We start from the raw sequence: 15,592 nt of genomic DNA, 5'->3' as shown, positions 1-15,592 counted from the left end.
AGTGGCACTTTCAGGTGCTGTTCACTGACCTATTTTAGGCTTTAGAACAAGATTAATGGTGGCTTGGGCTCTGTTGCTTATCCTGATGAGAGCTGCAGAGACTGCAGAGGGACACGTGGAGCCAGATGAATCCCACCCCCAGTAATCCTGGGATACAGGGGACGTTACACCCTGACAAATAGCTGGGCAGCCCGTTAGATTTCCCCCATTTTCTCAGAGTTATTACTTCATATTTTCAGCAGACAGCGCAGGTTACACCTGCTTCACATTGGAGTGGCTTGTTTACAGCCATAATGGATTAAATTTTAGCTCCAAATCTGTTGTGTAAGAGCTACATCATGGCAGCAGCCAGGAAATATTACAGAGCCATCAGCTGCACTGTGGCCACGGCTGAAATTCAGCCACCCCTGGAGCCTGACTGTTTGACACTGTACAAAGCTGTGTTGTAGAAAGCAAATTAAGAAACAATTATTGCTTAATAATGTCTTCAGTTGAGGCTCTGGAGGCTCTTAGGTAAGCTCAGTGTAATTACCTTCAGTGGAATCTGACCAGCCCTTCCTTTTAGGGCAGGAAAGCTCATTTGTACAGAAAGCAAGACATGAGGTTTGTGTTTCATTACAAATGAAAGAGCTGAGATCCCATCTCTGCTGCTGCCAGGGGGTTTGCTCCCAGAATGACCAGACTCTGAGCACCAAGAAGGCAGGTCTACAGAGCTGGGGACACAAATACCCAGCTCAGATCACATCTGGGGGGCTGAGAGCCCAAGGTACTGGGTGAGACTGGACATTGATGGTTAATGACTTATAATAATTGAGGTGCAACAAGATGCTTTGCTGGGGCGAAGTTTGCATCCCCCCAGGGGGCAGGGTGTGGAATAGTGAGACTGATCTGCATAAGACAGAGGGCGAGCCTAAAAGCTGGGCTTTGAGCCAGGTAAGAGTCAGAACCTGTGGAGATGGGGTGGTGCTTTTTATCCTGACAAATTGTCCTGCCTTAAAAACACACATCCCTCCTCCCCTGGAGAAGGTCACATTCCCACGTAGGCCTACTGGTATGAGAGGCAGTGTCATGTCTTAGGAGGGGTCATAAACCATCAAAGACCCCCAAAGTGACCCCCTCCCCATTCTTGAGGCCTCTCCCTAGAGGACTGCACATGATCCAAAAGTGTTGCATGAGACCCCAAGTCTGTTGCAGGAGACAGTGTAAAACTACCCCCCTCACACAGGGGAGGTACCAGGGTGTTCCTGCTGGGTTTTAACCCATCAGACTTTGTGTTTGGGGGGCTTTTCCCCCAACCCTGATGGACCAAGAACTTTGATCATCACTCTGACCAAAGCTGCAACGATCAAGTCTGGCCGTAGATCCTGGGTGGTGATCATGGATCTTCCTACTCTTACCTTGTCTTTCTTTTTCTTCCTTTCTTTTTCCCTTACAATTTTCTTCAGTGATATTGTTATACTTTCCTATGGCCATATATCTATAGATAATAACACCCCAAAATGGCTCCATCCTTGCTTTCCATTGCAACCAAATGGTTCTAAACCAAGCCCTACACAGACATATTTACAAGCATCAGTCATTCAGTGCTTCTCACTCCAATTCCCCTTGAGGGATTTGATAACAAGAGTTCCTCTTTCCTTCAGGGGTGGGTTGTAACACACCCTCTGTGTGGGCTGGTGCACAGGGAGGGGCTGTGGGACTCCCCAGGGGGCACAGCAGGAGCAGGTGGGGCAGGGCTATACTGGATATAAATGGTGCTGAGGGTCCTCAAACAGTGGGACAGGCACCCAGAGAGCCTGTAGGATTGGACCTTAGAACAAATGTCCTCACTGAAATGATTGTCAAGCACTGGCACAGGCTGCCCAGGGAAGGATGGAACCACTGCCCCTGGAAGTGTTAAAAAATGTGTAGGTGTGGTGCTGGGGACATGAGTTAGTGGTGGACCTGAGAGAGCTGGTTGATGGTTGGACTTAATGATCTTAAAGGGCTTTTCCAGCCTTAATGGTTCAGTGATTCTGTAGATCTCCATAGAATCATCAGGGTTGGGAGATACTTTCAAGCTCATCCAGTCCAACCATTCAGCCACCCCCACAGTAACCCCTGAAGCAGCTCACCCATCCCTGGAGGGATCCACACAACAACAGCACAAAGCCCTGAGCAACTCGGTTTGAGACTCTCAGAAGTCTCTCCTGACCTCAGCCCCTGCCTCCTGCTCTGAGGTGGGATCTGGGAAGGGCCATGAGCTCTCCCCAGCTGGAGGATCAGAGCAGTGGGGCAAAGAGAACCCTGCAGCCACGAGGGCAGGGGATGCATCCCCCAGGGATGCAGAGGTTGTCAACCCTGAGAGCCAAGTGTGTGGTGACAGGCACCCACTCCATCACCAGCAGGGCAGAGAGGAACATGATGAAAAGGTCACTGGCTGTGAGCAGCCAGGAATATTAGACTGCTCAAAGATCATGATGTTGCCAATAAGTGCCCCCAAGAAGGCACAGAGAACTGCTCAGAGACAAGTTTTAGTCTTTAAGCAGCGAGGTTTATTTATTAAGCAACATTGGAGAGCAGCGCTGGACAAACTGCTCTGTCTCTCCAGTGAAAAGACACGATTATATACCATTTTTACAGGTGATTTCGACATTTTCACATACATATTCATATAATTGCAACATCTAATTATAATATTCATAATAGGCGGAGTCTAGGTGGAGTCAGGGGCGTGGTCTTCAATTTGGGGAGAATTTAGGAGGGTCGTTCCTGTTTCTTCATCTTCTGGCCCTTGGCCCAGCCTCCATCATCTTCATGAACTTTTCAACTTTCTTGATTTTGGCAGACTTCATGGTGAATTTTGCAAGATTCTTGGACTCAAGCCCCACTTTGCCCCCTTATCTTATTAAGTTAGGTGTGTATGCATTCTTCCAGTGTACAGTACCACCTAATCTCTATCTCTAGGTTCTGGCAGTATATCCTAGCTAAGTATTGGCAAAGTTCTTCGTGCTCTTGTTTATACTTATATTCCTATATTGTACTTATATTCCTATATTCTGACTTATATTCTGATTTTAACTCTCTCTCTACCTGCTTTCTAGGTCTTGTCTGGCTTCAATGATTTCACTCTCTGTTGGGCTGGGCAGCTCAGCTGCTCTTTGCCTTTTCCTGAGAGATCCTCTGCCAGTACAGCCCCCTGACCACCCTGCAAGAGGAACAAATGTGCAAAACTCCTTTGGTTTGCTATTTAATCCTTGTTTGTCCTTGGAAGGCTGCCAGCCTGCCTGGACTGTGTGTGATCTAAGCCTGTGATCCCCTGTTTAGAGCCTGTCATCTTCCAGCAGGCTTGGAACTAAAGACTAAATAACAGACAATGCCCATCTTTATTAATGTCTCTCAGGCCTCTTTTGCCAAGGGTCAGAATCCAGGGAATTATGTCTGTCATTGCTGAAAACCATCAGTGTCAGAAAAGACAACACATCTTGTTTTGATCGAGTCCACACTGCAGTTGTGGCAGGAGCTCCCAACGGCCCAACACCAGCTCAGGGTCACCCTGTGCCTCACAGGCTCCAAGATTCCACGGAGACCCAGTTTTCTGCTGTCCTATTGCCCAGCTGACCCAGCTCTGTGGACTGAATTGCAGCTGAGAGACCTTCCTGCACAGTTCCACAATACTTTGCATGGAATCCCAGAATTGTTAAGGTTGGAAAAGACCTCCAAGGTCACCCAGTCCAACTTTTGACTGAATCCCACCATTCCCACTAAATCATATCATCTGGTCAGTTTTGAACCCCTCCAGGGATGTGACTCCACCACTGCCCAGGGCAGCCTGTGCCAGGGCTTAATTAGTGTTTCAGTGAAGAAATCTTCCCTGATATCCAATCTAAGCCTCCTCTGGTGCAACTTGAGGCTGTTTGCTCTTGTCCCATCATTATTACCTGGGAGAAGAGGCCGATTCCCACCTAGCTCCACTCCCCTGTCAGGGAGTTGTAGAGAGCACCAAAAAACAACCCCAGGGCTCAGTGCATTTCTTTGCTCTAAAGGTGGTTTGTCCAGGAATGCCACCCCCTCCATGTGTGTGGAGCTACAGCTGCCCCTCAGCACACAACCATCTGCTGTCAGAGAGAGGCCTCACTGCCAGGCTGTGCCCAGGAGAGCCTGGGGGCAGAGCTCCAGCCCTGTTCAACACAGGCAAAAGCTTCATTTCCCCACTGAATGAGGGCACACACTTATTGCTGACTGAGCTCTCTGATGAGGTGCTGTGGGTGTTGGCAGAGCTGTGTTTGCTGGACACTCACACTCTCACTTCTCTCACTTCCCCAGGGATCATCAAGAGCCTCTTTGCTGCATTTGCAGGACAAGGGAGAAGAGCAAGAGAGAGGAGGCCTTTATGAAGTCACATAGAATCCCAGAACATGCTGAGTTGGAAGGGACCCACAAGGATCATCCAGTCCAACCCCTGGCCCTGCACAGGCCCAGCCCCAAGAGTCACCCCCTGTGTCCCAGAGCATCATCCAAACCCTCCTGGAGCTCTGGCAGCCTTGGGGCTGTGCCCACTGCCCTGGGGAGCCTGGGCAGTGCCCAACCAGCCTGTGGGGGAAGAAGCTTTGCCTGAGATCCAACCTGAGCCTGCCCTGACACAGCTCCAGCCATTCCCTGGCTGCTGTCCCTGGTCCCCCCAGAGCAGAGCTCAGTCCCTGCCCCTCCTCTGCCCCTGCCCAGGCACTTGGAACTGCACTGAGGTCTCCCCTCAGTCTCCTCTGCTCCAGTTCAACACACCAAGTGCCCTCAGTGTCCTCACATGCCTTCAAATCAAGGCCCTTCCCCATCTCTGTGTCCCTCCTTTGGACACTCTCCATCTGCCTTGACATTCTACCTCCCAACAGCAACCACCCAGGCTGAGAGGAGATCCTTGTCCTGTCCTCTGCACTCTCCCATGGGCTGGTTGGAAAAAACCCAGCAAATTATTATTGTGTCTTTTTGGGTTTTGTCCTGTTCTTGCCTCTCTTACAAAGAATGTTGGCAGAAACACCTGACTCCATTAACCTCTTTTTTAAGGCAGCTCTCTCCTCTAGTTCCTCCAATCTCCAATGCCTTTTTCCTGTCCTACCCCACCCTCCTTCACCTACCCCTTCTGGCTTTGTCCTTTCCCCACGTGAGGTCTCACTAAATGGTGACCCTGGTTTTAGCCCTACAGGACCAGGTTGGATGAGAGTTGTTGCAGCCACTGTGGGATCTGCTTCCTCTCTTCTCAGTGCCTGTCTCTGAGCAGGGGCTCTGAGCTCCCTTGATGCTTTCCAAGAGACATTCCAGACCCTACTGTCTGTCTCTGGTGCTCCCCTTTTGTGTTTCTGAGCCTGGCACCTTCACACCCTTCTGGTTTTCCTATTTCTTAAAGTCACCTCTACTCTCTGAAATCTCCTGAATTGCTTCTTATACAGGAATCCTTCCATGACCTTCTTCACCCTGTTGTGCTTCTCTCTGCCTTTCCCATCTCACCTTATTCCTGTTGCAGAAGGGAGGGATCAGAACCACCCACAGTATCCAGGTGGAGGTTTACCATGGATTTACCCCTATCACGTACATATTTTTACGTGTTTGTCCTCTTTTGTCCTAAATATTCTATATTTGATTTGCTTTTTGTGTGTGTGCTGAGCTGATGTATTCATGGAACTGTTATAATCTCCCTCCCTCCCTCCTGATTGACAGTGATCAACTCAGAGTCCCTTACTGGAGATGCCTAATTAGTATTTTCCCCCTTGCACTTGACTTTACATTTATTTACATTAAACTTCACCTTCCATTTCATCACATTGTGCTTCTATCATTCTTTCTCCTTGATCCCCCGAGCAGTAAAGTGATCCCTGAGCACTCGTGCTCTTCTCCAGGCTGTTTATCACAGGATCACAGGATGGTTTGGGTTGGAAGGGACCTTAAAATCCATCCAGTACCACACCCTCTCACGGGCAGGGACACCTTCCACTAGCCCATGTTGTTCCAAGTCTGGTCCAACTTGGTCTTGGACACTTCCAGAGATGGGGCAGCCACAGCTGCTCTGAGCTTTTTTGGGAGAGCTGAGCAGCACAGCCCTGGCCCTCCCTCTGTTCACCCCTAACCCCTTCCCTTCCTTTCACCCAGGTGAGAACCTTCACCCTTCTTCCTAAGGCAGCACAATTTCTCTAAAAGCCCCTGGTGAGGGACCTTCCTGTGTGGAGCAGATGGAACCCCCAGTTCTCCTCTGGGATGTGGCTGTAGCTCTTGTGGTGCTCAGCAGGATTGGCTTCCCTGGGAAAGCTGCACTGACCCTTTCCCAGTACATTCCCTTTTGCCACTTCCCTACAAATGTCTGAAGTATTTTAGGCTTGTTGTTGGGGAAACCAGAAATCTGTAAAACATTCTCTGGTCCTGTGATGGTTTTAAACCAGGGGTTTCCTGTAGCAGCTATTTTGTCCTTGAGTTCCCCCAGGGCTGGGGTGTGAATGCTCTCATTCTGGGGAGGGTTCCTGCCATTTTATCACTTTGTCCTCCAACCTTCCTGCTGGAGTTTCAGTTTAAGCCACATCCTCTGATAAATAGATCCAGTTGAGGGGCTGATTTATTCTAAGACAACACCAGGGTCTCTTCAAATCCTCCTTGCCCTTTGCAGTTGATTAGCAGAGCACATCCTCCTGCAGGTATCAAAATGCAGGGCCAGACCTCCAGCACAAACACCCTCTGTTCTCTAAATTTTGGTGCAGTAAAACCAGAGGTTCAGGGCCTGAAAATTACACTGACTTGGGGTTCGGGGCTTACAAGCCCCTGCACAAGGGATCTGACAGAATGGCACAGCCAGGCTCTGAGAGAGCCCATGAAACATTGATAGTGCTTTATCTCATAATTCACCAGCACCAGACACAGATACTTGAACCCGGGAAAAAGCTCAGCTTCAATTTTCTCCCCTTTGCCTCCAAGTCCTGGTAGATTAAGAGTTGCCAGGCTGATAAATGACCATTGTCTTAATTTAATATTATGTGGAGATTCATAAACACCTGACTCCCACTATGGAGTCCATGTATCTCTCTGATGAATGGAGAGTTTCTGCTCCAAAAAACTTGCTGTTAAATCAGATGCATTGAGAATGTAAATGAGCACTGATGCAGCAGGATGGCCATGATCAGTGGGTTTGTGACTGTCACAGCACTGGTGGCTTTGGAAGAGGGTTCATAATATCTTCTGAGAGGGTGTGATGTGGTTTAATAATATTCAGTGACAGAAGGGTTAATTCATGGAGTAGTTAAATCCTGGAGGGATTTCAAAGCCATTTGGATGTGGCACCTGGGGACATGGTCAGTGGTGGCCTTGGCAGTGCTGGGGAAGAGTTGGACTCGATGGTCTCAGAGGGCTTTTCCATCCTAAATGACTATGTGATTGTAAAGAACAGCTCTGAACAGGCCAAGCTGCAGGGAATTAAAGAATGGGATGAGAAAAGGAGTGATGGAGATGTTCAAAGATGCCCTGGTGCTGTTGTGACTAAAGACAAGGAGCTCACAGAGCTGGTGGGGCTGAGCTTGTGGAATTGGGGACTTCCAATGGCCACCTGGTGACAGAATTCCCTGGGCAGATCTCTCAGTGGGTTATGAGATGATGGGTGAGGTGTCTGCTGGGCAGAGACTGAGCAAGAGGAAAGGCTGGACCCACCAGAGGAAACAGGGAAGTTGTCATGGTTTGAGATCTCCAAAATCTAATTCCCTAGTCCAAGCCCCCTCCCACATCTCAACCTAGTGTAAGATGTGTTTTCCAGACAATCACACGGACTCAAAATGGGGGGAAGGGAATATATTACAGTGACTGTACAAATAAATACTGCAATACATTATATACAATCTTAGCTATCTCTACCATGACATATAAGTATTTACAATGGATCAAATCTCTTCTCCCCTCCAAATAAAAGTCCAGGAGGGAAGAAGGAAAGATCCCTTCCAGCTCTCAGGGCAGCAGCTTCTTCAGAGTAGCAGTCTCTCTATCTCTCATGCATGCAGCTGTTGCTGGATCTCTGCCAGCACACACGAGGGGAAATCCAAGCCCCGCGGCCCCGTTGTCTCCGAGCGAGGGGTCTTCTGTGGGCTGCGGTCACCCCAGACAAAGGTCGCTCCACCACGGTCATAACAACGAAGCACAGGAGTCTCTGTGACGGTCTGGTATCTTCAGGAGATTCAAGCTCCTTGCAGTCCAAGCTGCTAGGTTCTCTATAGCTGCAGCGAGGGAGGGACCAAGGTCCACCTCCCACACATTCCGTCCTGGCTGAGCTCTCAGGACGACTGAGCTTCTTAGCTCTTCCCTGCAGTGCATGTCGCACCTCACCCCTCCCTTCTAGGACGTGAGGGGTTTCCAAGGAGTTTGGGGGAGAGTCTGGTTCAGTTCTTACCCCCAAAACTCTGTCTCTCAGCTGCTGGCTTTCTTTCTCTGCTCTCCCAGACAACTCTTGTCTTGCTCAGTTGCATGCTGTTTCTGCTGTTTCTTATCTCTTCTGCTGGCTCTCTGCCACGGTTCTTCGGTCAGTGCAGTTCTGCTGCTGCTGCTGTTGCTCACAGTGAAGAAACATCTCCAGGTTCAGCTACAGACACTTAGTCCAGCTTAACAGTGTTCCAAGTCTCTGTAGCCCCCAACTGGGGTTGGGGGGGCCAGAGCCCCCCAGGGGCTCTTGCCCTTTCTTCTTCGTGGCCTCAGAACATGGCTACCTTCTTCTACAACCAAACTACAACTCTCTTTTCCGGTCTGCTTGTGGTATGTTTATACTTCACAGGAGTGCGGATTGGTTCAAATCTCAAGTGTCACCACCCCCTGGGGGTTACCACTTTCTTAGCTTCAGGGGGAAAACCTGGTTCAAACCACTACAGAAGTGCAGCAGCAGTGGGAGGTGGAGGTGTGAGGACAAGGTGAACTCCCCAGGTACAGCCCCCAGGAGGCAGTAGGATGAGTTTCAGCCTGTGGAGTTGTGGAAAAGGGCTGAGAACAGGGAAGAGCATTCCCATGTCTGCCTTCCTCATGCACCATCTGCACCATGCCATGAGCTGCACATGTGTCCTAGTTAGAACAGCTGGGACCAGTTCATCATTGGATGGGTGTAACCCAAAACTGTGTATTCTAGAGCCTTCCATGCCATTTCCCGGAAACTGTTATCAATAGACCATTTACACCCTCTGCCCAGAGCAGCCCTGACTCCTCAGGCTGTAAACTGGGTGTTAAGAGGCCTGTGAGATAGGAGGGTGCTCCTGTTCTCACACCCATTGTGGAACTCCCCACCCTGAGGGAGGTACTGGGCATTCCTGCCTGAACTGGAGGATATATAATCTTGGAGTCTTGGGACTTTTTTAACCACTCGTGGGTTCCAGAGGAAGACTGCAGATCACCGCTCTCAACCAAACTGAGACCACCACTCTTGACCAGACTGCACCAGCACTCTCACCAACAGGGTTTTCCCCTCTCCCTTTACTTTGGACTCAGGGGGCCCAAAGAACACCACTCTGTTCATGCCCCAGGGTACTGGGTTATACATTTGGGTTTTGTGGGTTAAAACCAACTGTTTGTCTGTATAATCGTATTTATTGTATTATTTTATTAAATTGTTATTCTGATTTATAATCTCTCTTTTGAGTTGAGTTAATTTCCCCTGCTGGTTTACCTTTAAACCAGCACAATGTGCCAGCCCAGGACAGCAGAGTGCAGTATTTTGGATGACTAAACCCCTCTTGTCTCACTCTCAGCCCCCTCCTCACCTCAAGTTTCCTTATCCTCTGTGTTGCATTTCCCTGTTTCAGTCTCTGCTGCTCAGGCTCAATGTCAGGCGAGTCAGGAGGTGCAAACCCAGCTCTGATGTCACAGTTAAGGAAGGTAACGCTCCCCCTGTGTTAGGAGTTCGCTCTCTGCTTTTATTAATTACCTTTGCCAACTCAGAGACATCCTGGGAGAAGCCAAGTGTAATTGGACTGTTTCATTTGCTTTCCAGGAACTGCTTATTAATGGTAAAACTCCCCCAAATCTTCTAAACCTCTGGATCAGAGCAGAAGTTTCCTTGGCAGACACAGCTGAGTTCCAGCAGCCCCTCTGCCAGTTCCCAGGCCTGGCTCTCCGTGGGCTGCAGCCACAGCAAGTGTGGAAGCCTTTTGGTGACATGGTGGAGCCAAGCAGAGCTGTGCCTTGCTAAAGGAGACATTGAACTGCCCTTGGAAGCACTAAACAATGCTCTGACTCATTTGTCTCATCCCTTTTATTCCCATTCCATGTGTGGATTCGGTTGCCCCCTGGTCTCACAGGAAGGTGGTGCCCTGGTGTCCTGTCCCACACTCAGCAGCCCCTGGGGTCAGTACAGACACCTTGTGCCAGCAGATATGACCCAGCCTACCCAAATATTCCAAATATCTCCCTCCTAGATGGAGATCCTTCTGCTGAGAGGGAAAGATTTCCTCAGCCTTTGCCTCTGTGAGCTGAAGGGGCTCCTCCCTGGGGATGTTTCTGGGGTGGCTTGGTCAAGGTGCTATTGGAGCCAGAAGACTTTGTGCATGTGACAACTGGTCCCTTGAGAAACTGGTTTTGCTCCCACATCTCTCACTTTGTCTTCTGGATCTAAACACCTGAGGAGACCTCAGAATAATTCCATTAATCCAGGAGAATTTTGCCCCTTTCTGTATACCGATCCTTTGGGTTTCAGTCCTGCCAGGTTTGGGGTTACCCTCTCAGGCTCAAGGTCAGAGTCGCTCCCTCAGACAACAGCCAAGACATTCATGTGTGTGACATGCCATAAAACACACCCTGGAGCTTTCTGGACAAGATGATCCTGCAGAGGATGATCAAAGTGGACCATGCAGGGACTGTACATATGAACATGGATTTTACTCAGCTCAGGTATCTGACAGTCACTTGCACTCCAGGTTTTAAAGACTTTGTCTGGAGTCTTCTATTTGAATAAATAACCCCCAAATACCTTCAAAGGAAGACTTTGCACAGTGTATAAAGCAGTTCTTGGAGACTATCACCAAGGACAAGTTGGACTTGATGATCTCCGAGGTCTTTTCCAACCTTAATGATTCTGTGCTTCTGAGTTCTGAGAGAGTTGACCAAGTTCAACAAAAGGCCTGAGACTGATCCATCAGGCCTCAGAATCTCCAATTGTTTCCTTTTTGTGGGGCTTTTATGAAGAACTTTCTCTCTGCTGCTGTTGTTGTCTGCAGGATCTTGTCTGTCCTGGGTACCCACAGAGCAGTTGTGTGATGGTGCAGAGCCACAGCTACCCTGCAGTGCAAAAGTCCTGAAAGGTGGATCTGTTGAGAAAAACCCCAACTAAATACAGGTATGGAAAGAGAAGGGAACAACTGAGATGCCAGCAAAGAAAAACAAATGGAGACCATTAGGAATTTATAACAATAAAGAGCAGTCTCTGAAAAGTAACATTTTAAATTGCTGACTCTGCAATTTGCCATCAAGGATATAACATCCTCATCCAACCAAAATACTGCTTTGGAAATGTCAGAACAAGCACCAACAAACATGATGAGAGGAATCCTGAACCACTCAGGGGAGCAGAGGGAGAGCAAGAAGCAGCTAAGGAGTAGTGGGAGGTTTGTGCTCTTGCACAAAAGAAGGAAGGAAGAGAAGAAGGAAGAAAATAAGGAAGAAAGGAAAGAATGAAGGAAAGAAGGAAGGAAGGAGAGAAAGAGAAGAAAGAGAAGAAAGAGAAGAAAGAGAAGAAAGAGAAGAAAGAGAAGAAAGAGAAGAAAGAGAAGAAAGAAAGAAAGAGAAAGAAAGAAAGAAAGAGAAAGAAAGAAAGAGAGAAAGGAAAGAAGGAAAGAAAGAAAGAGGAAAAGGAAAGAAGAAAAGGGAGAAAACCCCCCAAACTCTTCTGTTTCCCAAGACTTTTCCATCCTTGTGACTCCCTCAGCCTCATGCTGTCCTGCCAAGTCCTGGCTGTTGGAGTGACAGGAGGTCTCTCCCTGCTGTTCCCTTTGTCCTGGTGTGGAGTTTCATGAAGGCAGGGGAAAGCTCAGCTCCCTCCCCACCCCCGGGGGTGCTGTGATGCTGGAAGTGCTGCAAGAGGTGCAGAGGTCCCATTGCAAAGGCTGCTCCACCCCCACACACTAGGAGACTTGGTGCTTAACCTTAAATAGGGACACAAGAGAAAGGACAGGTATAAGGTGACAAGGAACCAAAGAGAGAGAGAGTCCTAAGGCCTCACAGGGTGGGGAGTCAGCTTTCCAGCTTGGCCACCCTCTTTGCTGTTGCCAGAACAGCATTCCCTGCCAGACAGGGGGTGGAGTGAGCTGTGGGACCTGCTTAGAAAAAGGTTCTTCCCCCAGAGGGTGGTTGGGCACTGCCCAGGCTCCCCAGGGCAGTGGGCACAGCCCCAAGGCTGCCAGATCCTTGTGGGTCCCTTCCAGCTCAGCATATTCTGGGATTCTACCTGAGCCTGAGCCAGACACACCTGCCTGACGTGGGCAGGGCTGCATTGGGTGACTGCTGGAGCCAAGGCAAACAGGGGGGATCTTCTTCCCAAGTGCATCTTTACCCTTCCTCTTGATTCTCAGCAGGCATTTGGGAGACATCAGTGTCCTGTGGCTGCTCTGCCACCTCCATATCACAGAATCCCAGGATGGCTCAGGTTGGAAGGCACCACAGTGTCCCATCTGGTCCCACCTCCCTGCCCAACAGGGCCAGCCCAGAGCACATGGCACAGGATTGTGTCCAGAGGGGTCTGGAATATCCCCAGGGAGGAGACTCCAGCCCCTCCCTGGGCAGCCTGTTCAGGGCTGGGTCACTGCCCAGCAAAGAAGTTCTTCCCCCTGTCCAGGTGGAGCTTCCTGGGCATCAGTTCCTGCCCGTTCCTGCTGTGCCATTGCTGGGCCCCCCCAGCAGAGCCTGCTCCATCCTCTGCCCCCTCCCTGCAGCCCCTGACACAGCCTGGGGAGGGCCCCACTCAGGTTCTGCTCTGGAGGCTGAACAGCCCCAGCTCCCTCAGCCTTTGCTGCTCCCAGAGCTGCTCCAGCCCTTGGGCATCTCCGCAGCCTGCGCTGGCCCCGCTGCAGGAGCTCCCTGGCCCTGCTGTGCTGAGGAGCCCGAGCTGGGCCAGCCCTGCAGATGTGCCTGCCCAGGGCTGGGCAGAGGGGCACGATCCCCTCCCTGCCCTGCTCCAATGCTCTTCCTGATGCCCCCAGGATCCCATTGCCCTCCTGGCCCCCAGGGCCCACTGCTGGTCAGGGACAGCTCGTTGTCCCCCTGACACTGCTGACCCGGAGGATTCCTGATCGCCCCTGTCTGTGTTTTATTTCTTATCATTAGTGCAATACAGGGGTAGAGCCTATCTCCTGTCTTTTTTTTTTGCAAATACACAAATCTAACAGGCTGAGGAAGGGTTGTATGTGCCTGAAAAAGAATCCTGATGATTTTAACTGCAGTGGAATTAAGGGGAACTCAGGAGTTCAGGTGATTAGCACACAGGCAACAATCAGCAGGAGCGATGATGGTAATCTCTCAAAGAGCAACCGAGAGGTACAAAAGGCACCTGAGGTATTGCCTGGGGAGAGATAAGCAGGACAGAAAACACTCAAATATATCTCGTAAAATTAACTGCAATGTTGGTGTATTCAGGTGTGGGGGTGTGGGGGTATGGGGAAAGTGAACCAATTAAAAAGGGCGTAAGGACCCTTTCTGGACAATAACGACCCATGATGGACCATAACGACCCTTGGGAATTCGTAATTCAGGGTGTGAGGGACCCATTCAGTGACACTTCAGCTCAGTGCCGTTGGATTTGGTCTGCTGGGAAGCTGCATCACACCACACATGGCTCGCTGTCTGACACACTGCTCCTGCTGGAAGGGCCTGGGCTTTAGTGAAGCCCCGGGTGAGGAAGAGCCAACAGTGGGGGGGTTATTGCCTCCTGGGTATGAGGGTGACCGGGGTGCTGAGGGTAAGAACTGAGGCCCTGTGCTCAGGGTGGGGGGAGGCTGCAGTGCTCTGTCCAGTCTGGAGCTCCAGCAGCTCAGGAGAGATTCTGAGGAATTCTGTGGGATCCACTGGAGACCTGACAAGGTGGCCCAGGGCTTGGAGCAGATATCCCACCATGGACACTGAGGAAATGGGGGGGTTCATCTAATGAGGAGGAGATGCAGAATCACTGAGGTTGGAAAAGATCTCCAAGACCATGGAGTCCACCCTGTGCCTCATCCCTACCCTGTCTCCCAGCCCAGAGCACTGAGTGCCACATCCAGGCCTTCCTTGGACATCTCCAGGGGTGGGGACTCCACCCCCTCCCTGGGCAGCCCCTTCCAAGGCCTGGTCACCCTTTCTGTGAAAAAGAAGTTCCTTCTGATGTCCAGGAGGTGCAGGTCTATCATTAATAGCTGTGTACAACTACTTGTAGGAGAGTTAGACAGATGATGGAACCAACCTCTTCTCACCACAATACAGGTTTCTAGAACTCTCTCAGCTGGTGGGCCCCAGTGTCCCACATGCAGGATAATTTTTGTTACAGCCATTTGTGCAAAGTTAGAAGGTTAGAATATGTAAGAATGATCACTCAGAAATACATCACAGCTCGTGGAATCTCCTGAGTGGGAAGGGACCCACAAGGGTCATTGAATCCAACTCCTGGCCCTGCACAGGACCAACAGTCCCACCATGTGCCTGAGAGTGTTGTCCAAATGCTCCTTGAATTCTGCCAGCCTTAGGGCTGTGACGCTGCCCTGGGGAGACCAAGCCTTACACAGACAAGGCAATTCTGTTATTATCGATATGTGCAATGGAACACAAGGAATCTGGGGGATTAGGGACTCCAGAGACTCCTCCACAGCTCCTTCTCCTTCCCACCTCCTCCTGATTTGGAATTACAATGAACAGAGCAGACCCTCAGCAGAGGCAGGGGTTCAGAACCAAGCCAGCTGCCCCAGAGCTGTGGCTGGGGAAGGGTGAATGGTGGTCTGGCCCCAAGGCTGGGAGCTTTTGCCAGGATCACTGTCATCCCACAAAGTCTAACCCCAAGTCCAGGTGGCCCATGGGCTGTGGTGACCCAGGGCAGGCCCTCACTGTGTGGAGGTGTTTGAGGAGCTGCTGGTTGGGACCCTCTGGCTCTGCTCTGTGCCTCTGCAGGAGACACTTCCATTCCTCAGCCTCCCAGCTCCTGTCACGGCCTGCTGCTGGTTGTAGGAAATTAAATTAATGTCCAGAAAAACTGTGGCTGCCCCATCCCTGGAAGTGTCCAAGTGTTCCTGCATGGGGCTTGGAGCAACCTGGGCTAGTGGAAGGTGTCCCTGCCCATGGCAGGGGGTGGAATGAGTTGGGTTTTAAGGTCTCTTCCAACCCTAACCATTCCATGTTTTTATGGAATCCTGTGAGCAGCAAAGCTCTCACCTTGCCCAATGCTGGCACATCTGACCAGCAAGAGCAGCATCTCCTGTGGCTCTGTGTGGGCAGCTGCCACAGCTCGTGGGTTGAAGGAAAGGGATAGGGCACTGCAATAAGGACTAGGACACAGTTGAGGATGAGGGAAGCTATGCCAATTTTATTAGGGAGAACACAGACTTATATAGGGTAGTTTAGGGGATGGGCTCAAGCAAGGGGAGGAGGGAAGGATTGACAG

This window comes from Chiroxiphia lanceolata, chromosome 18 (assembly GCF_009829145.1).
Source record: "Chiroxiphia lanceolata isolate bChiLan1 chromosome 18, bChiLan1.pri, whole genome shotgun sequence".
Classification (NCBI taxonomy): Eukaryota; Metazoa; Chordata; class Aves; order Passeriformes; family Pipridae; genus Chiroxiphia; species Chiroxiphia lanceolata.
Note: the sequence above shows the minus strand (reverse complement) of the source record.